This window comes from Adiantum capillus-veneris, chromosome 6 (assembly GCF_014529385.1).
Source record: "Adiantum capillus-veneris isolate H3 chromosome 6, ASM1452938v2, whole genome shotgun sequence".
In the NCBI taxonomy this organism is placed as follows: Eukaryota; Viridiplantae; Streptophyta; class Polypodiopsida; order Polypodiales; family Pteridaceae; genus Adiantum; species Adiantum capillus-veneris.
Genome location: NC_140936.1, coordinates 71,985,506 through 72,013,064, shown reverse-complemented (window position 1 = coordinate 72,013,064; position 27,559 = coordinate 71,985,506). Strand labels below are relative to the sequence as shown.

General features: G+C 39.4%; 1 pseudogene; it reads right to left on the bottom strand.

Annotated features, from left to right (window-relative positions):
* Window positions 1-6,827: 6,827 nt before the first annotated feature.
* Window positions 6,828-27,559, bottom strand: part of LOC147455676 (uncharacterized) — a 52,539-nt pseudogene continuing 31,807 nt past the window's right edge.

Sequence of the window (27,559 nt, the reverse complement as noted above, 5' to 3'; positions counted from 1 at the left end):
ATTAGAGAGAGAAAAAGAGAGATAGAGAGAGAAAAAGAGAAGATATATATAAAGGTGTATAGTATTAATGTTTTTGTAGATACTTATGTGTAGGTGTATGAGTAGGTTTGTGTGAGAGTATGTGTGTATATATATGCATGTATGTAGGTACTAAGTAAGGGAGCATAGCACCTGATGGTTGAATGCTTCCTCTCAAGTATAGTCCCTTTTTAATCATACGTTGCGGTAGAGATCCACTCATGTATGGATTACCATGATGTACCCTTGGTTAGATTGAGATTGTGATGATATCCAAATAGGTGCCACTACAGCTTGGGAAGTCCACTGGCAAGAATGCAATAGTACATTTCAGGTCTCAAACCTCTCTCTCTCTCTCTCTCTAGCTCAACAAGTGAAACAGTGAGGCTTGATTTGCCCTATTTTGCCTATAATTGCTCAACTTACCCAGAGTCCCAAGTGCATGCTTATCTTTTTTTCCTTGATTGCCCATGGCATACCACCTACGACTCAAACAGCTTGTTATTTGGACTTTCAGTCTCACTGATTGCCCTTGGTTTTGAAAATTTGATCCATTGTAAGTTGGCTCAAAATTTGACTTGTGCCAAATCTTTTCAAGCTTATCATGCTTAAAGATCTTGCTTTGTTGATCCGACATTTGCTTTCCAAACTCGATATTGGCTCTTTTGGTCAATTTTATTAACTTTTATCCTTATTAGCTAAAAAAAACAATTATTATTATTTGGTAAAAATTTAGACAAAATTATTCCATACACTCATATATACATACTCTCACTCTTGGATTCATATTTGTCAAAATACGATGTGTATAGTTATGGTGTCATTTTGCTTCAACTCAGGAGCATGTGGCCAGCTTACATGCCTGGAGCAGTCCTTGCTCATTACTCCCAAATGGTTGTGGATATGAAAGACATTGTTAAGCATTCCAAGCAGCTCCCCAGTTTTATGGAAGCATATTGGAATGTGATGCAGATGTCTTGGAATCTATCAATGGGGTCGCAGAGGTGGAAAGTATCTCTATTTCTCTTGGAGGCAGTGACATACCTTCAATGCAAGAGGTGATTCATCAATTGAAGTAACTGCAATCCAAGAAATTCAAGGGTAGTGGTGGTGGCCATGCTTCCGTGGATTCTTTTTCTGTTTTGGTGTTTTGGAGATTCACTAAAACGACTGTGAAGGGGCTTCACTTGTTTATGATGGAAACTCCTTAGAGCAATCGGCCTCAAACAACTCTCCATTTACTCATAGTCATTCCAATGAGATTGCTTCAACCCGTTCTCACTCTGCAGTGATTGAGATTCGATTCATGAGTTGACTCCCCTAGCTCACTAAAAATCTTAGTAGAAAAGTGAAAAACACACTCTTGCTTTTAGCCACTATGGATAATTCAATAGTTCTCTAGTGAAAGAGATTACAAAAATGCTAATAGATGAGGCTATTTATAGTATGCAACCATTGCTGGCAAACCATGTTTCATGTCTACCATTTAAAAGGGGAGACACCTTCCATCAAGAGTTCACTGAGCTTCCTTGAGAGCAGTCCTTCCATGTACTTGGAATTAGATTCCACAGTATGAGTCTAGTCTTTACTGTAAAAGTCAGTATAAATAATTTTGTTGATTTTCCATGTAATGACGTTTACCTTTATATAAGTGGATGCAACTGGTTTGAAGGCATAAAGATAACCACTTTACCATCTTCACACATGTACACCTAATAGATGGGTCTCACACCATGAGTTCTGTTGTCAATCCAATTTGACATAAAAAGCCACTTCTCTATCTTTACAAATCCATTCCTTGGTTAAACCTTTCAAAGGAAAATAGCTATTACTTTGAAAACAAAGATATATGGTAATGAGGATGTCCCTAGTAATAATCATTATGGACGATCAAAATAGAATAGATACTTCATGATTGAGAAAACATAATAACACTTCTCATTATGTGAAATCTTCACAAGATGCTCAAAATCTCCACCCACTCTCTATTTCAATGGCCACAACAAAACCACCTTTTATATCACTTTCCATTACTCACATTTGAACCCATCGCATTGAGTGTCCAAGGGTCAAGTTAAACCACTAGTCTACAAGCCTACGATGGTGTGTACGGTGGCCTTATTTGATCAAAAACAAAAAATTGATACACCCCCCTTCCCTTTTGTACTTTTCTCTTTCTTTCCCCGCACCCTTCTCTTTTGTGTCATGAAACTTTCTTTTTGGCGAATCTCACAATATGTGAGAGATTATATTAATATGAGAAAACCCATTACAAAACAGGATCATCTTGTTCATGAAACTTTCAACATATTGATTTTCCTTTAAACGTACCTCCAAGGAAAACTTAACTTTGCTTTCAAATACACCTCAAGGAAAACTTGACTTTCCTTTCTCTTCCATGAAACTCAAAGTATCTTCTAAGATTCCACATAATACTAATAGGTCCAAAATTGGCACCACCTACCCATACAAGCAATGAGGAGATTCAATATTTGATAATGAGGATTCATTGATTGGCAATGACCACATAGTCATGTAATATACAATGAAAGTGTGTAGGAATAATGAGTAGTGATCAAAAAGTTCAAATAAGGGATGGGCATAAAAAGGCACTTCACTATCTTTATACTTCCATTCCTTGGTTAAACCTTTCAAAGGGCAACAACTATTACTTTGAAAGAAAAGACTTGCGGAAATTGGGATGCCCATTAAGAATCATTATGGATGATCAAAATAGAATAGACACTTCATAATTTAGTAGACATAATTACAAAATCTTTCTGGAGATTCAATATTTGGTAATGACCACATAGTCATATATAAACAATGGAAGTGTGTAGGAATAATCACTAGTGATCAATAAGTTAAAATGAGGTATGGGCATAAAAGGGCACTTCCCTATCTTTAGGTATTTATTCCTTGGTTAAACCTTTCAATAAAAAATAGCTATTACTTTGAAAACAAATATTTATGGAAATAAGAATGCCCATAAAGAATCATTATGGACGATCAAAATAGAATAGATACTTCATGACTTAGTAGACACAATTGATTAGGAGATTCAATATTTGATAATGAAAACTCATCAATTGGTATTCACGACATAGTTATGTATTCAATGAAAGTGTGTAGGAATAATCACTAATGATCAAAAAGTTTAAATGAGGGTAGAGAATAATTTCTTAAATAGTCATCTTCCACGAGCTAAGAATGCCTTTGGTACGTATGAATATCTAAATTCACTATGAAATTTGAAAAGGTTTACCAAAGAAGAGAGAGGTGGACGAGAGGGCATTTTTTTCATTTCAAGTATTATTGTAGATATTAGTACCGCGTTTATTATCGTAAAAATTATCACAATTATTACCACAACTATTGTTACGCTTATCATTGATCCTCGCTTTGACACTTATATATTCAAATTTGGGTATTTCCCTCTATTTTGCTTGTGAAAAAAATTAAAGAACATTATTTAATATTTCATAAAAATGAACAAAACGAAAGAATTGATTCAAAGCCCCTTGAACAAGAGAGAAGATCTATGTACTAGTTGATAAATTTTTAGTTGTACTCATCTTGAGATGCCCATTTCATAGCTCGGATTGGATGAGCAACTCAAATTATCTTCTTATGCGAGAGAATATTGTAGAGCGACCAACCTTAGTTTCTGAAGCCCGACTATCCTTGAGCATGAACTTGGTTTAGGATGTTGCGACACGTTATATGCAAACAAAGAAGACATGACATTTGAGGGAGCCTTGATCTTAGTAGGCATAGCTCCACCATGTGAATCCACTCCAACAATATGCATGTGGCTACACTTTTACAAGAACTCTCCTCTTTTTCTCGCAAGTGGAAGGATGCATGGAAACCAACATTTCTCATCTTAGCAGCTGTAAGGATCCCTCTGTCCCATCGTTGTAGCCCTCATGTTTCCACACTTTGACATCATGAACTAGCCATAGTGGGAGCTAATCAAGGATTGGATTAGTTCAAACTGACTCTCAAATTTGCTGACTTGGTGTTAGATGATTGACTCGGCAAAGATTAACAAGGGAAATGTTGAAATGTAGCTACAATGAGAACTTATCATGCTTGACAAAATTAGAGAGAGAGAGAGAGAGCAATGAATGGGCGACATGATAAAAACTTTTCATAGAATAATATATACAAAATGTTTACAAATTATCTTCCAAAATATCTCTAGGAGTCGCTTGATTTAAATCTAAACACATGGCTTGTAAATCAATAAAGAGAGAAATTGAATTTTCTTTTGCAGATGTGTTGGCTTCATCTTCTTCAAAATCGTCATCCTCCATCTCATCATCTTCATGATGAAAATCATCCTCGTTGAGATTGGCGGAGTCGGGACACTTGAATCATCAATCTATCTCTCTCTCTTTCTTGACTCCCCCTCATCCAATGTAATAGGTGGGAGAGGGTCAAAGATGGTCTCCACTTCATTAGTGGCAAAAATGGTTCTTCCCCGAGGTGTTACAAAAACTACAAACAAAATCTTTCGGTGATGGATTGATGGTAAGTAGATGACCTATAAAAGAGAACCTGAAAGGTAGTGACATTGTTATCATGTTACAAGAAAATACGGGTAAAGAAGGTTTACACTCACCTGCTCACAATTGCGTGGAAAAACTAAGTTTTCATACCTCCCCGTGTGATACATACTAGAGTCGTAGAGCCCATTCTCATGTAGTTTAGACACATTTGCAAACCATTTGCACTCGAAGATGAAGGTATGAAAGGTTCTAAAATCAAACTGTAGTATGCTTTCAAAAGTCTCATATTACCTCGCTTCTGTTATGGAATTGATATTTATCCATTTATTGCAGATGACAGGTGGCAAAAGCATTAGCAGATAATGGATTATGCAGAAGGATATTATATTTTATGTATATTTGATTATTCAAGTGCTCTTTATGAGCTTTGGCCATTTATGACCGGCCGGCCAGTTTGTACGCACAATTGACCATTTAAGAAATCTATAAAACAAATACGTGCAAGAGGGAAATGGTCACTCTTGCACGGGGGGAGATTGCACCCAGTGTCTCTCTATTCTTCTCTCCTCTCCTCTCTTCTCTGTTGCCGTGCCGACGTAGCACTCCATTCTAGGAGGTGCGCCTGCACGTGCTATCTCGCTCTCTCCCGCTCTCTATCTCTCTCTATTAGCGTACATCGTTGATTATGTGCTCATGGATGCATCAGGTATGCAGATCTACCGTTTTATGGTATGTTCTATTATGAGTATTTTGCAGGGCCTTCGCGTATCCGGCTTAGCAGTGGTATCAGAGCTTTGGAAACGCTCCTCTCAATGCACACTTGATGGAGAAATATATATACAAAGATAAGTGAAAATCATGACCTAAATTTTGTTGAGAAGTTGCTTCACGTTTCACTTAATTACCCATCATATTTACAAGTTATGCCTTAATTGTATGTCTTACCACAAAAGAATACTAGGTCAAATATTTCCATGTAATTAAAACTCTATTTGTTTAGAGATCATGTCGGTAAATTTTAGAGGCACACTTAGTCTTGATAGTGCCATTAGGAGGCCCATTATGGTAAGCAGATTATAGCTGGTAAGACGAGTTTTAGGAGAATAATGACACCTCGACTTGCTTAAAGGAGAAGATGAATTATAGGAATTTTTTTTCTCATATGAGAGGAACATGAACATATAGTAATATAGTAGAAAGAATAATCAGAGCGACGATATCTTTTGCCTAAGTGTACTTCACGAGTGTAGTTGTCTTCAGCTCAAGCACTTGCGTTAAGTGCAGTAGCTGCAACCATTTACAACATCCGTTGCTTGACGATGTCAAGCACTTGCGCTAAGTGCAGTAGATGCAACCGTTTACAACACAGTTTACGACATTCGTTGCTTTATGCCCTCATAAAAGCCCTCCCTTGCAATGATCCTTGCTCTTTCGACCAACAGGCCAACATCCACTACGCCTATTGCAACACTGTGTAGAACTAGTCATCAACCACAAGTCAGACCCAAGCAAAGCTATTATGCCAAGTTGGTGTATTACAAACAGTGCTCAAGAGGACCGGACATGACCATTATGAGAATTATGGTCTCGTGAGATTTTTGAATTCATATATTTTGCTGAAGCTGCATGCACCCAAGAAACAGCAGAGGAGCTCCTGACACGCTGCCCACAACACAAAAGCAGAGGCCCACCAATTACACACTACCAAATGCAAGACAGTATGTTACTACAGCCATGCAGCTTGAACTGTTTTTTTTTTTTTTTTAAGGTTGACAAAACACGCGGTGAATCTCTCTCTTTTTTTCGCTCTCTTTCTCTCTCACTACGCCGCCATGCGGCTTGTGTTTAACCACCACCATCTCACGGAACTACAGTCTCTCTCTCTCTGTCTCTCTCTCGTGTCAGCAGGCAGCCATACGCACACTCAACTTTTTGTCGTTTGGCGGCGCCCGCTTGAACTGCACTTTGTGCATGCCATGCTACTTTCGGCTATGCAATCGTAATCTACACAACCCACAATAGGGACGCCCACAAGGCTTATAATAAGATAATCTCCCTCACTTGAATATATTCACGCCATGCAGCACCTACAACCCCCCCCCCCCCCCCCCCCAGCCCACCTCAACCATGCAATTTGATGACCAACTCTCGGCCTCACATCAGCGACCTTAGAATGGTGGCTCTGTGCAACAAGGTGGACAACAACCTCAATCAACCATGCACATCACAAGCCACTACTCAAACCACAATAGACTGCAGCGCCCACCTTGCCCAACTGATGATACCCATGCGATCTTAGGACCGCGCCATGCTGTCGTCTACTGTCCTGCTTCCAAAAACTTCCTTGAGATTCTGGTTGTCGACCATATCAGGATGATCACTATCCTCACATTTTATCTCTGTTGAAAGTTCAAGAGCCTCCACTACATGAGCTGTGGGAAGCTTTGAATCACGTTTTATCTCTGCTGAGAGTTCAAGAGCCCACTACATGAGCTGTGGGGAGCTTTGAATCAGAAATCTCCTGGTTTGCAGCCAAACCTTCATGAGCGTCAGACATCTCCGTATCTGTAGATTCTTCTTGCACACCTGAGTCGGACTGCGCTGGAATCCGTTGCGTTTCTTTACGCACCAGCACTTCTAGCTCCTCAAGAGCTCCAACCATCGGCACTGATGGTGCTGTGCCTATTGCCTCAACAGATTCACCTTAGTTTTGCATGGGTGCTTCTGGTTATAGAGCACCTATTGTTTCAAGAGATTCCCCTCCCTCTTGCAATCGACCTTTCTTTGTATATATATCCTCTTCCACAAGCTCTTCCATTGCCTTCTCAGATATTCCAATCTTAATTAGAGCACCATCGTCTGGTTCCTTCACAGATTCATATACACACGAAACAACAGTCACACTAGTCAAGTCATTCCTCTCAAAACCCTCAACATCCTGCATAGGGCTATCACTTGTATTTGCTACAGTGTCCATTGTTGACGTCAGTTGCATTCAAAATATCATATGAAACTGATGCGCTAGGAGCATCTTCATCACCTTCGGGCAGGATAATTAACCACACCAGTACCGCTTGCAACCTCTGCAGCACGGGAAACCTGTGCGGAGACATCACTCTCATCAGCTACATTCTCCTTCCCATCTGGTTTAGCCAGAGCACCTTCAGCACAACACGTTTGACCACTATAGCTAGTGTCGTCTATGCTTCCAACTTCTTGGGCAAGCAGTTGAAGAGGTTCTATTTTCACTTTTCTTCATTTTATTTTTGTACCCCGCCATTGGATTGTACACACAAAGATCAAGGATTGTATAAGTTTGTTCCCATACACATTTAACAGATTGTTATTATCACATTTCGTTTCATTTTGCTATCTCTTTTCTCCCTCCCACTATGACTCCTTCCCCGATGGACATTGTGGACGCTCTTCGATCGACCACTGCAATACTTTCTCAAACTCATGCTCGATGTCGCGAATCCACGCGAATCGATAATGATGATGACGATTTTAGTCTGACGCTTTTATGGTTGTAATTTTAATCTTTCACTTTACTTCATTTTATTTTAGTACCCAAACATTGGATTGGATTCACACGGATTGTATCAATTTGGCTTTTTGTAAAGTGTTCATATAGCATTTCATTTCATTTCTCCATCTCCTTGTGCGACTACCTATAGAGGCGGCTATTGACGAAGCTCTCAGGCAAGCCCGCCAAACAAAAACTCGCTGCCTGAAATGCTTCACATAATTTTTATAGTTTTGAAGCTGATTTTGTATTTTCGCTTTCAGTTTGAGCCATACTTGTAGACAATTTAACAAATTATAAATAAAAAATTAAAAAAATGACATAGTGTCTCAGGATCGTCATTCATTGCTTGAAAATGTAGTACTATTCTCCCTTGCACTCAGCCATATGGTGGGAAAGCTGCAGACACTCAACGGCATCATCACAACTAAAGTCACAGTGTCCGTTGTCAAGTATGCTCAAGCATTGACGATGCTCATGATGATTTTTCCAGTCTTTTGCTTTACGAAATTTTATTTTGGATCCACAAGGATTGTAATTGTGGTCTTTTTAAGACTGTTAATATAACATTTCCTTTCATTTCTTTTTCTTCCCTCTTGGTTGCTGGTCGATGACATAGACGCATCGGACATTGAGGATTAGATTCACAAGGATTTTCTCACTTTGTGCTCTTAGGTAATTTTGGCATTTTAAAGACGATTACGATAACATTTCATTTTATTTCTCCCTCTCTTCAAAACCCCCCGTCACATCCCTATTGTTATGTTTTGGTAATTGACGTCAATCATGTTAGATTTTGGACAATTACGACATGAATATACCATCATCCAGGGGGAGGGCTAATGATAGTCGTTTTTTCGGCTCTTTGTAATTGCCACAGTGAGTTACCTCACCCTACCAAAATCACCCAAACACTGTGGCTATCCCTACCATTTCACTGTACATAGGCATGCGTGAGTCACGGGACTTTTCCCATATCTTCTTAAAAAACCCTCAATTAGCTAGTCATTGGGCTAGTTGAGCCAAAAAAATAAAAATAATAAAAAATATAAGTATATTATGGCCCATGCGTATGTAAATATTTCTTTTTATATAGGGCCTAAATAAAAGATTTTTTCATAATTATTTTGGTATTTATTTCTACCTAGGAGTGTGCTATTTATGCTCTGTACATTGCCTCACCATTACCACAATTTTTTCTTACCATTTTTCATACTCTTTATTCCATATAGAAATATTTTCATGTAAGCTTCTCTTATATTTGGTGTAACTCCACCCAACAAAAATCCAAAAAAACTAGTTTTATTTATGTGTATATTTTTTCACTATTGTGATTTTTCCCTTCCTACATCTATTTTGTTTTTTTTCTAAAAAATTAGAACACCAAAAATATTTATCTTTTTATGATAGCCTCATAATGAGAGAGATTTCTTTTGACCCCTTTATATTTTTTCCACTTATATTATTTATATTTGACATGTACATATTTTTTAGACCCCTCAATATTTGATTTTCTTAGTTGTACAATTCACTTATATCATGATCTCAACAATATCTTCAATTATAGACCTACCAAATAAGGTCAAGGGTAGGTGGCATGCATACATGCACTATGGAGGGCTCACTCTTGGAGGTATTCAAAAGAATCATCCAAAGAAGGACCCCACAAGGACCTTGTGCAGTGGAAAAAAACGGTCGGTTTTGCTGAATTTTTAAAGTTCACTTGCTCTCCGAATTTGAAAAGGTGATACAAACAAAAGTCGTAGCTCGTGGACTGAACTTTTGCCTCAAATTTTTTCATATTTTTTTGTGCTACGAGCTGTGAGCTATGATTTTATTAGTGAACCCCAGTTTTCCCATGCTATGCAGCCACACTCTCTCTTCCACTTTATCATTTTCCTCTTTCACACACACTTCTCCACTCATCATCCCCACCTCTCTCACCACTCCTCTCTGCACCCTACTCACCTTCTCCTCAACCTTGAAGAATAAGAGAAACCATGGTGAACTCATACCTCCCACACACAATTCCATTCCAAAATTGACCACCTAGTCTCATTTTGCCTCCTCCAATTTACCCATATCTATAAAAAAAACCACAAAATTCAGCCTCTTCTCTTAAAAGACAGCATCATGGTGGTTGATTACTCAGCTTCAATTACCTTGTCTCTCAAGGAAGGTCAAGAGTGGAGAAAAAATGTACCGTCAAAGCTAGTGGACCGTCAACAAACATCAAAATTGGCCCTACTCAAGACACTTGGAGCATCAACCTTGTAAGAAATCCACCTTTTCTTACCTCTTAAGAGTTTTTCTTCCTTATTTGTATCCTACATGGATACTCCCATTGTAAATATCCAATTCCATTTGTAAATTAATACTAACTCTACTAACACTAACCCACTATGAAAAGTCCTATCACCTCCATTTCTCTCCTCTCTCTTTCCCCACCAACTTCTTGATAATTCCAAACAAAAGAAATTAGATAAATTGCTGAAAATCTAACCCAACCATGGTTAGAGGAGTAACCCTAGCCTTCAAAATTGCTACAAAAGGAGGGTGTAGCTAGCACAAAAGGGGGAGCCATAAGCAAGAGCACTATGCTATAGCTTGAGAAGCCAAGCTCAACCTCTCTAGAAGGAGCTCTTGAGTGGAAGCTCATTGTCTTATGCATGTGCATGTGTTGTAATAGGGGATTAGCAAGGGAACTCTATGCCATTGTAAGAGAGAGAGTGATCATTCAATTGAGAGTAGGAAATCTATCATTTCTCCTACTAGTGTAAGCCCAACATTTGCTGAATCAAGGAGGGTGGATTTGGACTAAGCTTGGATACTTTGTCTCCCTTCCAACGTGAAGTAATGGACAACAATGATGCGTAAGTGTCTTGGTGTTTTTTGTTAAGTTCTTGATAGCTTGTCTCTGGTGGTGTCATCAATCTAGCCATAAATCCCGCATACTGTAAGAGGGCAACAGGGTGGAGAGGACTCCCCTGGCTTTAAGACAGTGATTGGGGTGGCTTTTCTTGTGATGTGTTGTGGTGAAATTTACGCAAGCTATGTTGAACACATACTAATCTCACTTTGATTTGTCATGACAGATTTGTAAGAAGGTATTAATGCAACAAGCACCCCCTCCCCCTTTCTCTCTCTTTCTTAAATATATAGTTGTGTTTGCTTGATCATTGCCGATATGTTTCAAAGCAGCCCGAGCACTATCTCTCTCTCTCTCTCTCTCTCTCTCTCTCTCTCTCTCTCTCTCTCTCTCTCTCTCTCTCGTGTTTTAGTGTGTGAGAGTATTCCATTGGTGTTAGGGTTAGTGTAAATTCCTTGCTTGTTTGTGGGTTTCTCTAACGATTCTCCTCTTTTGCGTCCTAGTTCGCTCTTAAACTAGGTGGCGCCCCTTGTGTAGTTGGGATTTGGCTGTGGGTTTGTTGTTTTGGTTTGTGTTGTGTTGTGCCCCAGCCCCATTGAGCAGCACGGGAGCCTTGAAGGGTGTCTAGAGGTTGCTCTTCTTGTTGCCCGCCCCGGACCGCCTCAAATTGGTGCCCCCACGGAGGACGGCTTGTGTATTTTTGTGTAGAATCAACCTTTAGCATAGTCAAGTAGTTTGCATGAATCACGAAAATTTGTATGATCCCTTCATTCCCATTGCAAGGCAAAAGGTACACATAATTGTTAATACTAAGTTGCAATTTCAACGTGTCATTCGTAGAATTTTAGGTCCTCTTAGGTTGGCCGAGATAAACTCTTCAGTAAATCCTTTTATTTTGCCTCTCATTAGGTACGACCTTAGTTTGGACGTCTATATTTTTGTTTTTTTTAAAGCATTAGGTCATGCATAGACCATGGATAATGGCCCAGGAATAGAGGTTTTCCCCTTCCATTTCACTCCACACATTAGAATAAACATTGCAATTAGTAGGAAAATCCATTTTCAACAACGTATGGTGTTCATGTTTGGTGCCCAAAGAGTAGGAGAAATTCTCGCATCACCAAACCCTGTCATCCTACCTCTTATTGATTATCATAGGTCGTTTGATGTGAATATCTTTATTTTGTTGTAGAATAGATTGCAAGCTAGAAAACATTATTGTGTAAATCTTTTTAAGAAAGAAAAACAAAAACGGGTGTCACTTTGAAATCAATTCAATGGAAAGCCAATGCCAAATGTCTGGGTATCCTCTTTTCTTTGGAGAGCCTGGAGAGGATGCAGAATTATTTTTAGCGAATTTCAAGATGTCTTGCCGTATCAAGAGGATAATAACTGATCAAGAACGTGTAGAAATGTTTGAGGTGGTCCTTAGGAAAGATGCTAGCACTTGGTTTAACTCTTTGCCTGAGGAAGTTAAGGGGAATTACACAGAAGTTTTGAATCGTTTCAAGAAATACTTCTTTGATCCCCAAAACACTCAAAAACTATGGCAAGACATTGTTTCTCATAAGCAAAAAGAATTAGATAACTACTACTTGTACAAGCAAGAGTTTCTACATCTTTGGGCTCTATGGATACGAAATGTTGCTAAACCTGGTGATGGTGCAGAATTTTTAAAGAAGGAGAGGTTCATAGCCGGACTCTTTCCTGACCTTAAGGTAAAAGTTGAGGCGGGTGCACCTGCTACTTTTGATGCAGCGGAAACTAGGGCTGGTGAGAAGTATAGGAAACTCAAGTGCTTAAGGGGAGAGGTTCCAATAGAAGTTCTTAGACCCAAAGTTAAGTCACAAGCATCAACATCTAGGGAGCTTCCTGAGGTAACTGCTGAAGTAATTGAGAAGTTAAATGAATCTTTAAGCAGCTTGTCAATTCACCTTGCACAAGCCGTAGGTCCAAAGGGACAAGCAAAGAAGTCAGAAGAGAGAGAGCCACGAACTAGGAGAGTCTTGCAATGTTGGAATTGCGGAGAGTCTGGACATGGGATGTATAATTTTCCTTGGCCCCGTGGAGAGCCAGGGAGACCTAACTTGAATTACTCAGTGATGAATGCAGGAGAAGGAGCTGGTCAACAACCAAGGCTTCTACAAAGGCCAAATGGACCGAGACCACCTCCACAAGGGGTAGAAGGAGTTCCACCTTTGCCAGATCCAAATGTGCATGTGGTAGAGGTGACAAATTCAAATGAGGTTAACATGGAAGCCAATGGCATTAAGCGTGGCCGAGGGAAAGTTAAAGAGAAAGAAGGAGTCACATCACAGAGTGACCATGGACAAGGCAAAAAGGCAAAGGAGACCAAGGAAACCAAGAGGACTCGACGTCGTATCAACCTCCAAGACTTCCCTCTTGGACATGGTATGGCTCCATACAACCTGTTGGAAGACATGCGAGGTAAGGGTCCTGATATCTCATGGCCTCAGTTTCTTGCATTATGCCCACAAGCTAGGAGGGATTTAACAAAGGCAGTTAGCACTAGGAGAAAGGTAAAAGAGAGTTTTCCTGTTGTAAAAATTGCACATGCTGAAATGAACGAGGATATTATACCTGTGCTAGATTGTTACATAAAAGGAAGATTGGTTAGGAAAGGTCTAGTGGATGGGGGTGCACAAATTTGCATCATGACAGAAGGGCTCATGCAAAGACTAGGCATGCACATCCTTGAGACACCTGAAATCAAAGTGAAAATGGCAAACAATAGCAAGGCTAGGTGCGTAGGCATTTGTAAAAATGTTTTTGTGGAGGCCTTTGGCATTAAGAAGGCAGTGGATTTCTATGTCATGTCTACCAAGAGAAATGGTTACCCATTTATCCTAGGAAGACCATGGCTAATGAAAATGCGAGCTTTGCAGGATTGGGAGAGTGGAAAGCTAATTTGCAGGAACGACAATCATAAGAAGGTTGTCTTTGACATGAAGGAGCAACGCCAAGAGGAGCTCCATGAAGAATCATCTCAAAGTGAGACGGAAGAAGGTTGACCGATAGCACTTCAGAAGAAGAAAGTGGCGGCAGCATTACTGAAGAGGAGTCTTCCATCGAAGTCATGGGGGTAAGGTTTAAACCAAGCAACCAAGAGACCTCTTGTCAAGGCTTGGACGAGGTAGGTCCTCAAGAGAACGAAGGTGTTCAAGATGAAGGGATGCTGGAAGGTATGCTATCAACAACACTTACAAAGGATGAAAGAGAGGAGTTCAAATGTGTGCTAAGGAAGTTTCCTAAGCTTTTTTCTAAAGACTACACCGACGTGCGTGGGGTAGATGTTGTTCAACACAAGATTGAGTTAAAGCCCGAGGCCACACCTAAAGCTCAGAAGCTACGAAGGCTAGGAGTTATAAGGGAATAGGCTCTACTCAAGGAGGTAAGAAAGCTTCTAGCAGCAAGTTTCATTTATCCAGTGGAGAATTGAGAGTGGGTCTCTCCCGTTGTTGTCACTCCTAAGAAAAACGGAAAGTGGATGGTGTGTGTGGATTACCGTCCACTCAATGAGGCAACAAAAAGAGATCACTTTCCCTTCCCATTCCAGGATGAGATACTAAATGAGGTAGCTGGTCATGAGAAGTACACTGTGTGTGATGGCTACTCAGGCTACTTTCAAATAGGTATCGCATTGGAAGATCAATTGAAAACAACCTTTATCACTCCTTGGGGTTGTTATGCTTTTAGAGTCATGCCATTTGGACTGACAAATGCTCCTGCAACATTCCAACGTTTCATGAACATGGTGTTTCAATCATTCTTTGGAAAGTCAATTAGGGTGTTCATTGATGATTTCTGCATTTATAGCTCAAAATCATTGCATCTACAAAGGGTAGAAGAAGGTTTAAAGAAGCTCTATGACATGGGAGGTCAACTCAACCCCGACAAGTGCCACATAGCTGAGGATGAAGTGATCTTGCTTGGTCACAAGGTTTCTTATAAAGGCATTGAGGTGGATCCTTCAAAGGCAAAGGCTCTTATTGAGCTCCCCTCACCCAAGAATCTCAAAGAGGTCATATCATTCATTCAAAAAGTGAAGTATATGTCACGCTTTATTCACTTAGCTTCGGAGTTGCTTCATCCTTTGCAAAAGTTGACACAACAAGTAGAATTTGCATGGTCTGATGAGCTTGAAGAGTACTTTTGTAACATTAAAGCCATTTTGTCAGAGCTACCAACACTCATGCCTCCTTGTTGGGAGTACACATTCTTTGTTAGCTCTAGTGCTGGGAAAGAAACAATTGGTGCTGTGTTGCTACAACAAGATCCCCACAGTACAAGGATGCGACCCATCTACTATGTAACATTCATAGACGATGCGACTAGAAAAACATGGGTTTATGTCATGAAGAATAAATCCGATGTATTTTCCATATTTCAAAGGTGGAAAGCCTTTGTGGAGAATGAAACAGGTACCAAGGTTAAATGCCTCAGATCCGACAATGGAGGCGAATATTGCAGCCAAGCTTTTGAAAGCTTTTGTGCTAGCAATGGAATTTGGAGGCAAAGGACAACCCCAAGGACACCTCAACAAAATGGGATTTCGGAAAGGATGAACAGGACAATCATGGAACGAGCACGAAGCATGCAGCTACATGCAGGCCTACCGCTTGAACTTTGGGCGGAAGCTGTAAGTACGTCTGTGTACTTAATCAATCGGTCACCCTCAACGGCATTGGATGGGGGAGTTCCAGAAGAGGCATGGACAGGTAAACCGGTGAATTATGCATTTCTCAAAGTGTTTGGGTGTGAGGCTTTCATGCACATAGATAGAAGCCTAAGATCAAAGTTAGATGCAAAGTCCAAAAAGTGTTTCTTCATTGGCTATGGAGAAGGAGACTTTGGGTATCGCCTATGGAATCCTGAAGATGGTAAAATCTTAAGAAGTAGGGATGTAATTTTTAACGAACAAAATATGTGCAAAGATTACTTGGAAAGAAAACAAACAAAAGAAATAGGTGATGAGTACATGGAGCTTGAGGACGGTGAAGACTCAAGGACTGCAAACGGTGACAATGTGCAACAACGTCAACCAAATGAGGAGCCTCAACCTATTCCCTGAAGATCTACAAGAGCAAGTAGACCTCCAGAAAGGTTTGTTCCTTCCTTCAACCATCTCTTGATCTCAGATTCTGGAGAGCCGGAATCATATGAAGAAGCTATGCAACATGAATCCAAAGAAGAATGGACGAAGAGCATGCAAGTGGAGATGGACTGACTACATCGCAACCAAACATGGGAGTTGGTTGAGTTGCCTAAAGGTAAGCGGGCACTTCAAAACAAATGGGTGTACAAGCTAAAGGAAGAAGAAGGTGGGAACAAAAGGTACAAGTCTAGGCTTGTGGTAAAAGGTTTTTCTCAAAAGAAAGGTATTGACTTCAATGAAATATTTTCTCCTGTTGTAAAAATGAACTCAATTAGGCTTGTCTTAAGCCTTGTGGCTGCTCATGATCTAAATCTCGAGCAAATGGATGTAAATACGGAATTCCCTCACGGTGACTTAGAGGAGGAAATCTACATGCTTCAACCAAAGGGGTATGAAGTAAAAGGTAAGGAGAAAATGGTGTGCAGATTAAAGAAGAGCTTGTATGGTTTAAAGCAAGCATCAAGACAATGGTACTTGAAGTTTGATCGATGGATGTTGGATCATGGATTCACAAGATGCAACTCGGATCACTGCGTCTACACGGAGAATTTGGGAGATGGGAAATTCATCATCCTAATGTTGTATGTTGATGACATGTTGATTGCAAGTGCTAACATGCAGGACATCAAAGACCTAAAAGAGGAGCTGTCCAAATCTTTTTCAATGAAAGATTTAGGTGCTGCAAAGAGGATACTTGGTATGAAAATATCAAGGGACAGGACGAAGAAGACAATAAAGCTATCTCAAGAAGATTACATCAAGAAGGTACTAGAAAGGTTTGCAATGCAAAATGCAAAACCAGTTTCTACACCTTTGGCTGGTCATTTTAAACTAACGAAGGATATGTGTCCAAAGACACAAGAGGAGATAGCCTATATGTCTAAAGTTCCATATGCTGTAGCGGTAGGCTCTCTAATGTATGCTATGGTCTGGACAAGGCCAGACATTGCACATGCAGTGGGAGTTGTGAGTAGGTTCATGGACAACCTAGGTAAAGAGCATTGGCAAGCTGTGAAGTGGATACTTAGGTATCTAAAAGGGACAACAACAAATGCTTTGTATTTTGGAGGAACTGATATTTTTCTAGAAGGGTATGCTGATGCAGATATGGTAGGTGACAAAGATACTCGAAGGAGCACTACTGGCTATGTGTTCACGGTTGGAGGCACAGCAGTAAGCTGGGCTTCAAAGCTGCAGAAAGTGGTTTCACTTTCTACCACGGAAGCAAAGTATGTAGCAATGACAGAGGCAAGCAAAGAAATTCTGTGGCTTCACAGATTCTTAGAAGAGCTTGGATTCAAACAAGACAATTGTGTCTTGTACAGTGATAGCCAAAGCGCTATCCATCTTGCGAAGAACTCAGCCTTTCATTCAAGGACAAAGCACATTGAGGTGAGATATCACTTCATACGCACTCTTTTGGAAGAGGGACAACTAAAGCTAGGAAAGGTGCATACAAGTGAAAATCCTGCAGACATGTTTACAAAGGTGGTCAACAAGGAGAAGTTGAGCTTTTGCTCATCTTCAATCGGCATTCAAGGATAAGAAGCCAGAATGGAAAGCAGTCACAGGTTTGGTTTGGAGATCAGTCTCCAAGTGGGAGATTGTTAAGTATGGAGTCTGATTTACCCTTGTAATTTTCTGTGGTAAAAGCGCACATTTGTAAGGCCCCCATTATGAGGAGAAGCCATTGTGCGTGAAGGAAAATCACTCATCAGAAACCAAAATTTTCACGGACAAGAATTAGGGGCATTATTCGCCATAATATTCTTTTTCGCCGGAATATTATGGCCGGACGATGACCGGAAAGTGGTCGGAAAACAACCGGTCGGTTGGCCGGTAGTCAATGGCCGATGGCCGGTGGTCGGAAGTCAATGGCCGATGGTCGGTGGTCGGAAGTCAATGGCCGGTGGCTGGTGGCCGAATTCAAAAGCGGACTTGTCTTCTCAAGGGCGGCCACACATGGGCGGATTGGAGGGTCCGATTTGGACTTGTTCGCACAAGGGCGGCTACACATGGCTGTCTCTCATAAGAGAGGGCAGCCCTTTTGGCCTATAAAAGGAGGCCATTTCTACACACATTTGATAGAGTGTGAAGTTGATGCAACAAGGTGAGTGTGAGGTGGTGAGAGTGAAGCAAGGCGGGAGCTCCATTAAGGGTATAATCCCTTTGTAAACTACTTCTTGTTTTGAAGTACTAAAGCCATTGAGTGGCTGCTTTCCCATGGACGTAGCCCACATTGGGTGAACCACGTATATCGTGTGTACTCTCTCTCTCTCTCTCTCTCTACTCTATAATCTCGTGTATATAAATCTGTCTCTCTCCATTAAGTAATCTACTCAATTATCTATTTAGCTACGTCTTATTTCCTAACATTTAGAGCCGCCACAGATAGACATACCCTCGATCTCATTTGCTAAGTTTGAGATGCAGTCCACAGCAAAGCTGAGTGGTGATGAAGATTTTCAGGTTCATATCACAGATGCAGACACAATGCGAATGGTCCAGCTTTCAAAAGCTGAAGAAGACGCACTAAAGGAGAAGATCACCTTAGAGGTGGATGAGCAGTGGAAGGCTGCTATGGATTTGGAGTTGAGAGTTTTACACTCTGTCAATGTCACTACTCACTCCCAATCAGATCAACGCTTAATGGCACCAACAATCCCTGCCATACCCTCTCATCAAAGTAGAACTATTACAGGTAAAAGAAAGGTTGTACAAGGATATGCAAGAAGATGGCGCAGATAAAGACCACCCAAAGTGGAGGTTAAGCTGGTTAAACAAGAATCCAAGATACCTGATTCTGTTCACAAGAGCACCTGCAACCCTTCAAAGAGATCCAACATTCTCTCCTGTACCCAGAGTAAGTATATACATGGCCAACGTATGAAGCACTACAGAAGAAGAGGCCAACTTGGCTCAACTTCCCCAGGCTGATAGCTCTAGAGAGAGGCCAAGCGACAGAGAAATACATGGTGAAAACCCTAACGGGCGCCATGTCATTCTTCAAGAGTCTGCCAGATCTCTCCTCTGCAATATTATATAAGATCTACAGGATGCTACTCACATGTATACAAGTTTTTAATGAGTCTGAGCAAACAGGAGCCCCATGGCTATCATTCTTGGAAGGAAACAAAGGCCTATGCCATGATCTGAGTGGAAAACCTTCAAAAGAGGTCCTTTACGGATTCTATGCCAGATGCATGTTCCTACCATCGAGTAATATGCTAGCCTTTGAAGAAGCATTCTACACGGGATTCTTCACCTGGCAAATGAAGATATTTGCATTGGTGATAAGCAACCTAACATCTAGGTTTGTAGGCTACTCACCGGTGAAGTTGAAGAATCAAGTCACCATGCAGTTTTTGCAAGTGCCCGACAAAGAACGAATAATCAGATACCAAAAATCAATGGGCGCGCTTCAAGACCACCTCACCCGCCATCAACCCGAAGAATACTTCAGTCCATAAAGCTCGGTCAAGGGACGACACAGGCAACGAGGGGGGGAATGTTACCAACAAGCTAACACAGACACTATTTTTCACATTTCTCTTTGTAAAAAAATTATTATTTTGATAAATCGAGAACATTGTAACTCCTATTTTCTCAGATAAACTTTGTAATTAATGAGCCGGGGCTACAAGCTTCCAGATTATATCAACCTGTCATCACCCAGCTTTGGTAGAACTCTAGATTATTAGTTTTGAACACCCAAAAACCTTGGCTAAGGTATAAAAGCCAATTTTTGTAAGTTTTTGGATAAGAGATACACAGTGTGAGCTAACAGGACTCACTCCTGTCCTTCTTGTGCTTCCTACTCCCTCTTCGGTTGTCACATTACGAATGGGTTTGTTGCATTGCAACCGCAGGTAAGAGCTCTACACATTGATGTAAACCATTCACAGTATTTCGTAGCTTTTGGCATCGCCGATCCGCGACCTAATTTCATCATAACTAGGAATCTACACTTGTAAATAAAAAACTAATCATAGGCAGGATATTGGGGCATCATTGTTAAGCATTTAGATGCATTATGGGTCGAAAACGACTAGGTCAAAAATCCACTGCTCTTAATAATCATGATTTTGGAACTTGACCTAAAGTGGGGTTTGCGGCCATAGGCATGTGTGCTTAGGTCTTATAAACTTGTCCTAGAAGTTTCATTACGTCTAGATGTCATTTGATGCTGTAACGGATGTGAATTGTTTGCCGATGAGCGATTGGCTTTTGGTGATTTCAATCACCAAAAGCTACACTCAATCACTTGAGTGTAGCTTGAGTTACATGCGAATTGTTAGTTGTTTTCCGAGAGATTGACAACCTCTTGTAGCCTCTATGCACTAGTCGAATCAGCTTCGTCCCATGGTTTAACAGATTAATCGTGGTTATCGCTAATAATGCAAGAAGATAGGATGGTGAGGTTAGACATGTGTCCCACAGGGCATCTCCTGGGTGACGCAGGGAAGATGGTGCTTGTGGGTTCACCATTCAGTACCCCCTATATAACATGCATTCGTGGGGCATTAGAAAAACCCTATTTTTAGCATTTTGAATGAATAAAATGACCCCTTATTTTAAGAATTTTTTCTAAAATTGAATATAAAAACCCCTTATTTTAATGTATCTCTGTTAAAGTGCCTAATTGTTTTGTATTTTAAAACCCCTCCTTTCGAACTCACATTATACATTAACATGTGTACATAGTGCATCCCCCAAGAGACGTTGTCCTTGTGGTAAGTATTGGCTTATTGTCTGAGTACTACGTCGGTGGCACGGTGAATCTAGTATTTTTATGCTGAATTAACTTCCCTTCCGCTTTCCAAAAAACAAATCGGCATTGATCGGTAACGCGGTTATATGATGCTCGTATGCAAGTCATTATTTCTTCTTAGATTTGGGTGGCACTCGATCGGTAACGTGGCTAATTGAGTGTCGTTTGTTAGAAGCATCTATTGTTGCATAAATGTGGCATTCAGGTAGTTAACTTGGCCGTACGAATGCCATATGATTTGTATGTACATGTGTAGTTCATTCTTTAAAGTATTAAGTATATAAAATACTTGGTTGGTAACGCAGCCGTAAAGAGTATTTCATATACAAATTTTTGAATTGTTTAATAATAGTGTTTTTAAGTCCTCTTCTGAGAATATATACTAGATAATCATATTCAAAGGAATACTTTATTCATCAATCATCATCGCTATTTTAAATGCTACATTTGTAAGAAAGTATATCCATACTATTTGCATGATAGATATTTTTTTTTATCTTTTTAAAGAGGAATACGTTCTTTGCAATTTCTTAGCTCGGTTTGTATACTTTCAATGTTTTAAATGAGCAAAAATAAAATTGAAATTATGTACATCACAATGCATGTATCTTCGAAGAGGCTTTATTTTTTAAGCGAATCGTGATAACATGCGAAATATAAACTCAGGTATTTTGTTCTATCAGAAATGTTTTTGAATTGTTTTGGATTTTTAACGTGTTCTATTAGATCTGGATAATTTTAGTAGAAGTAACTTAATTTTATTGCATTTTACATGAGTAGACAAAAAGTTTTAAAGTCAAAATGATTATCAACATAAATAACTATAATCTTGCAAATATTTTTGAAGTCTTTAACACTAGAATGGTAACCTAACAGGACATAAAAGTGTCCTTTCAGGGTTTTGGGAAAAAATTCAAAAACCATAGTAGATCCACTCATTTTGAAAAATCCTTTCATGAGCTTATAGTTCAATAACTACTACATATGGAAAAAATGAGAAACTTGTAATTTTTCTCATCCCTTGGTCACTACAAGCCTCCAAAGTTGATGGACCAGTGCATTGTGCCCAAAACAGCAATTTCTTACGGTTGATTGCATATAAATAAGAGTGGAGATTTTTGTAGGACATGAGATAAAATGCCCCGTTAACTTCAATGGGTTGGTGACCAAAAAATATGGTTGCTTTTACCTCACTAATTTTTGTTTGGGCAAAAAAAATAGGTACAAAAAAGTTGCATTTTTGCCATTCTGCGGACCTATCATCAAAGTTTCTATAGTCACGCTCAATACAGATACTATATACATGTTTTCTTAGTTTCATTTAGGCCTCTGGATTCAAAAGGAGCCATGGAGCATGTCAAAAGGATAATGGATCTCTTACAATTGGAACCTTGGGGACAATGATAAAGTGCTAAATACAGCAAACATGAAAAAACTGGGTTTAGCATTATGACCTCTAGAAACCCATAGAAACTACTCAATATCTAGCCAAGTTTGTAGTCTATGATTAGATATGGTTACTACCTACAAAATACACACAATTGGCCTAAGAAACTAGCAATATTGAGAAAGTTATACTTGCTACTCTAAAATGTATCGTATTCTTCAGCAATAAAAAAACTCAACCATCATCATATACTATGCTATATAGCATATTAGGTCCCCCAAAACTCAACGAAGATTAGCTTTATGTTATACATTACACTTACAAAATTAAAATTGAATTTGGATATCAAGAAAGCCACCAAAAAAATCATAAAAGTGCTAATTTTGGCCAAAAAACAGGATTATGTAATTCTTGTAAATTGGTCATAACATTCAATTTTAACACTTAGCTCTCCCTACAAGCATCAAAACATGTTGAGAACTATAAAGGACTAGCCTCTAGCCATCTAAACCTCACAAAAATGAAGTTTAGAGTGGTATAGTTTCCAAAAATTGAAAAAAAGTCAAAAACAGGACCCGTTTTTTCACACAGTTTAGGTTCAAAAATGTTGTGCAAGAGTAAGGTTAATGGTGAGATCGATCCAAAAAAAAAAAATGCTAAGTTTTTTTCAGCTCATAAGGCAAATTTGTGGATATATAGAACCTAGAAATTCATTTTCATACTCTTCAAATAATTCAAGCAAAATGGTCACTTAACAGGATACAAAAGTGTCCAAGGACATAAAAGTGTCCTGTTACCATTCTAGTGTTAAGTCAGTGTATGCTTTGTTTGAACTACTGTGAGACTGCACAATGAAAAATATAAGTTAAAATTTCACAATATGCTAAAATGTTTTAGATTTTTAACATGTATTGTTTGTTCTGGATGAAGTAATTTTAAATTACTTGTTTGCTCTACATTTTACATGTGTAAACATTGTATTTTAAAGTGATTATATTTGTGCATATTTTGTAAAGTATTCAAGTCATGGTTATGGTTTGTCTGAACTAGTGTGAGAGTGTTAGTACAGTGGGAAGCCATGAATTTGTATTTGACATATTATTTTTTATTGTCTAGTGTTAAAATGACTCCAGATCAAAAGAAAAATATTATACCTGCCATTCAAAAAGAATGTAATTTGGCAATATCATCATGTGCAGATGGTCGCATACAACAGATTAGTGAAAGCGACGTATTTATCAAAGACCTCACTAGCACTATATGGGAGAACATAGAGCATAGGCCGTGAGGTGAAGGACAATATGAGTTGCTGATTCCAGTAGGGATTCAAGAGTTTGACCCTCATCACAAGGTTAGGACAGTGTTGGGCAATATGAAAGTCTGGTGCAGAGGCATAAAGGAAGATGTTAGCGGGTCATTGCAATGGACGTCTGTAACATGACCATCTGAAACTAGCATAATTTCAATACTCAGGAAAGTGACTGTGATAGGGCACGAAGACTCTTTGACATTGTCAATATCAATGAGTGAGCCTTAACAAGCAAACACACCAACTCAACAAGCAAGCCAATACTCAATGATCAGGGAAATTTGCTTATGTCCTTTCTCACAACTCTAGGTCATCACGCCATTTCGGTACCAAATGGACTTCGAATGCAACAGAACCGTAGAAAGAGGCCTAAGACACCTAGGGGCACTGTCCTACCAAGTCTGGTCACAATCCAACAAGATACCAAACTCACAATCCATCATGAAAACGGTGATGAAAAGTGCAATAGAACTATCTAGAAAGGTCACGCTATGGTCTAGAAACACTCTCCTATGGTAGAAACAACTTTAAAAAATGATTTAAGCACTCAAATTTGCAGTTATAGCTCACAAACGTGTAGTCGCAAACCACAACAAAACTTGCAATGCTTACACTTGAATCAAAGACCAAAGAGAGAGGAAAACATTGCAAGTTTCAAAACTGAAAACGGAGTATCCAATCATTAGTTGCGATGACTACAAGCTGGAACTTCGTAGTCTCTTGAGCGTACGTATAGTAAAGATCTTCTTCTTTCAAGATAAGCCTCCTTTCACATTAAAGTTATTGAACTTTATACCTAGGGCATTCTAAATGTCCACTGACTGACTCACATGAACCTTTACAATCATCATGATAGAATTACAACTCAGAGAATTGACCTGCTACTTTAGAATCAGGATTTACACAGAGTATCACTACACTAGCTAGGCAAAATAATAGAATATAAGTGTGGTGTCTGGCTACGTGCAGGCCCGTTCAATTAATCCTCAAAAATTCCCCTCTTTCTAGCTTGTGTCCTCCCTTGACACGACCTTGTGCAGTTTTGTCATAGGGTTGTCTTTAGCTTTGTCTTGAAGGTTGGTTGTTAGCTTGGGACGTGTTGTGTCATTGATGGCGCTCCCCCCTTCCTCCAGTGCTTTATATCTCATGTGGCATGGTTGATGCATGTGCTAGACTTCAGTTGTCGAGGAAATTTTGCATCTTGTTGATCACTCCTCTTCTTGTTGCCACTTTTTCTCGTGAAGTGTTCTTTCGATGTCTTTGTCTTTTTCATTGACTTGCAATCTAAAGGAGGAGCTTGTTTACAAGACGTCGAAATCTGTGCACTGGGGTGCTACAAAAGTGGAGTCTGAGAGAATCCGAGGGAAGGAGAGAGAGACACAGATTGTCTATTCTCTGTGTCCGCAAGTCTGTACGTTACTTGGGACTTGAATAATGCATCCGTATTGAGACCCCATAATGAAATTGCAGCGTCCGCAGGACACTTGACACTTGAAAAAAAAGGGAGGGCTAGAGCCCTCCCATCGTCTGTGGAAGGGCTCCAACCTCCCACTTTTTTTCAAAGCTCTTACTTATTGTGTCACATACTCTTATTGCAATGGCTATGAGTGTTGCACACAATTTTTAAACTTTTTAAACATCAGTGGAGGAACCTGTGTAGATGGACCGACATCTGCAAAGTTGTAAGAGGGCCATGCCTACAAATAATAAAATAAATCTATACCCTTGCTCACAAAAAATTAGCTATAGATAAATCTAAATGTGTTGATCCTAGTGTTGTTGCACCTATGTGGTGATCTTCACTATCTCTCATGAACCTTGAAATTTATGTCCAATTTCAATCCCAAAAGCTAATAGAGTTACTCAATGAGAAGATTAGAATGGGTATTTTGGAGCCTTCTTGCACACCACATTCAAATAAGTGGTTCACTGTGTCTAAGAACAATGGAGCTTTGTGTTTCATACAAGATACGAAGCCTTTAAACAAGGGTTCTATCACAAATGTGGGTACAAGACTAATTGTGGATGAATTTATAGAGACGCTTGCATGAAGGGAAATTTACTCAATGCGAAATCTCTATTCAAGGTATGATAAATTTCACCTGGCTATTAAAAGCAAAGACTTGAAAACGATGAACACACCTTTGAGATTAGTAAGGATATGTGCCTTACCTTAAAGAGCAACTAATTCAGTTGCACATATGAAGAATGGGATGAATACGGTTCTACATGACTTCAAATGTTGAATCACAATGCTATTTATTGACGATGTTCTTATCAATGGATGCAAAGAAAAAGACAAAGATGAAAGGGGTGCTGTGAATTTTTTTCTGACCATATTGAAGATTGTGAGAAGACTTTGACAAGGTTGGAAGAAGTCAATATTACCCTGTCAAGAAAAAAGTATGTATTTGGAGTCAATGAAGTACTCATTGTGGGGCGTATGTGTGGTCCTTGTGGTAGAAGGCCTTGTCCAACAAATGTGGATGGAATAAAAAACATGAATGAAACATGTATAATAATAACTAAATAGTGATGATTTTTAAGTGCATGCGTCTTCTATCTTATTTGGATACCACATTATGCACGTATAGTAGATAATCTCTATCGATTGTTGAGGAAGAATCAAAAGTTACAATCGGAAGAAGATCATACAAAATCCATGCAAAAGTTAAAGATAGGGGATACATAGTCTACCTTACTATAGGAAGGTAGACTATGCATGTGGAAGACCACTCGTTGTAATAGTAGATACAAGTCCTACAGGGATTGTATGGGCAATAGGACAAGATGATGAAGAAGGAAAAAGAATAATGGTGAGATTTGGGCTAAGGTTCTAAGTTCTTGCCAATGGAATTATACATAGGTGAAGAGGGAATTGGGGGGAGTAGACTTTACAACATTGAGGTGTGACAAAGAGTACTTGACACTCACTTTATAGGGGCATTTATGATTGTTGAAACTGACATTTTACCTATCCTTGGCATGATTACAAATTGTTCAACTCGTGACATTGCTATATTACAATGGATTGCTTACATAGAGTCATTGAATCTAGAGTTTAGACATATTTCAAAAAATAATAATCCAATGGTAAATATGCCATCTAGAGAAAGGTATGAAGATGAAGAGAACATGGTTGTTGATGGTGATGATGTAGGTACAAATTTTCACACCATTGCTCATGCTAAGTGTGATAAAAGCTATTTGGTAGCGTTGCTTCAGCCATTTCAAGAGGAGATGCATGAGGGTGAGTGGTTGCTTATTGGTCGCTACTTAAGTACCTTGCAAAAGCAAGAATATTGGTATGAGAAACAATTTGAGAGGATAAGAAGGAAGTAATATGGGTATGTTTTGAATAATGAATACATGTGGAAGAATCCAAACCAAAGGGGATGGAATTCCACAAAGAATAGTATGTGACAAGGACACTCTAATGAAGCTTGTCAAGGAATTTCATAAGAGTATATGGGTTGGTCAACAAGGTGTATGCAAAACAATTCAATATGTGGAGTCTTGTATAACCTATCAAATGCACTCGTGTAAGGCATCGTGATCGGTTGCACCCTACTTACCCATTAGCCATGCATTACAAATGGATGGTAGATCTGATTACTATGCCTTTGGGATTATGCAAAATGAAGTACATAGTTCTTGCAAGAGAATATTCCTCAAACCAAGTGGAAGTTCGTGCATTAGGGACAAGGGCTACAAAGAAAGTATGCAAGTTTCTCCTTGAAGATGTAATTTGTCGTCATGGTTGTGCTGGAAAAATAATAGCAGATACGGGTGAGTTGGATGCTGAGAAAGCCAGGGAGTTCTTTTCCAGGTTGGGCATCGAATTTGCTCTCACTATTGCTTAGAATCCTGAAGGGCATGAAAAATTTGAGCATGGATATTCTCCAATAATTAAAGCTTTGCCTAAGGCTTGCAAAGGTAAACTTGGAGAGTGGCCAAGATTATTTCCTTATGCTTTATGGGTTGATCAT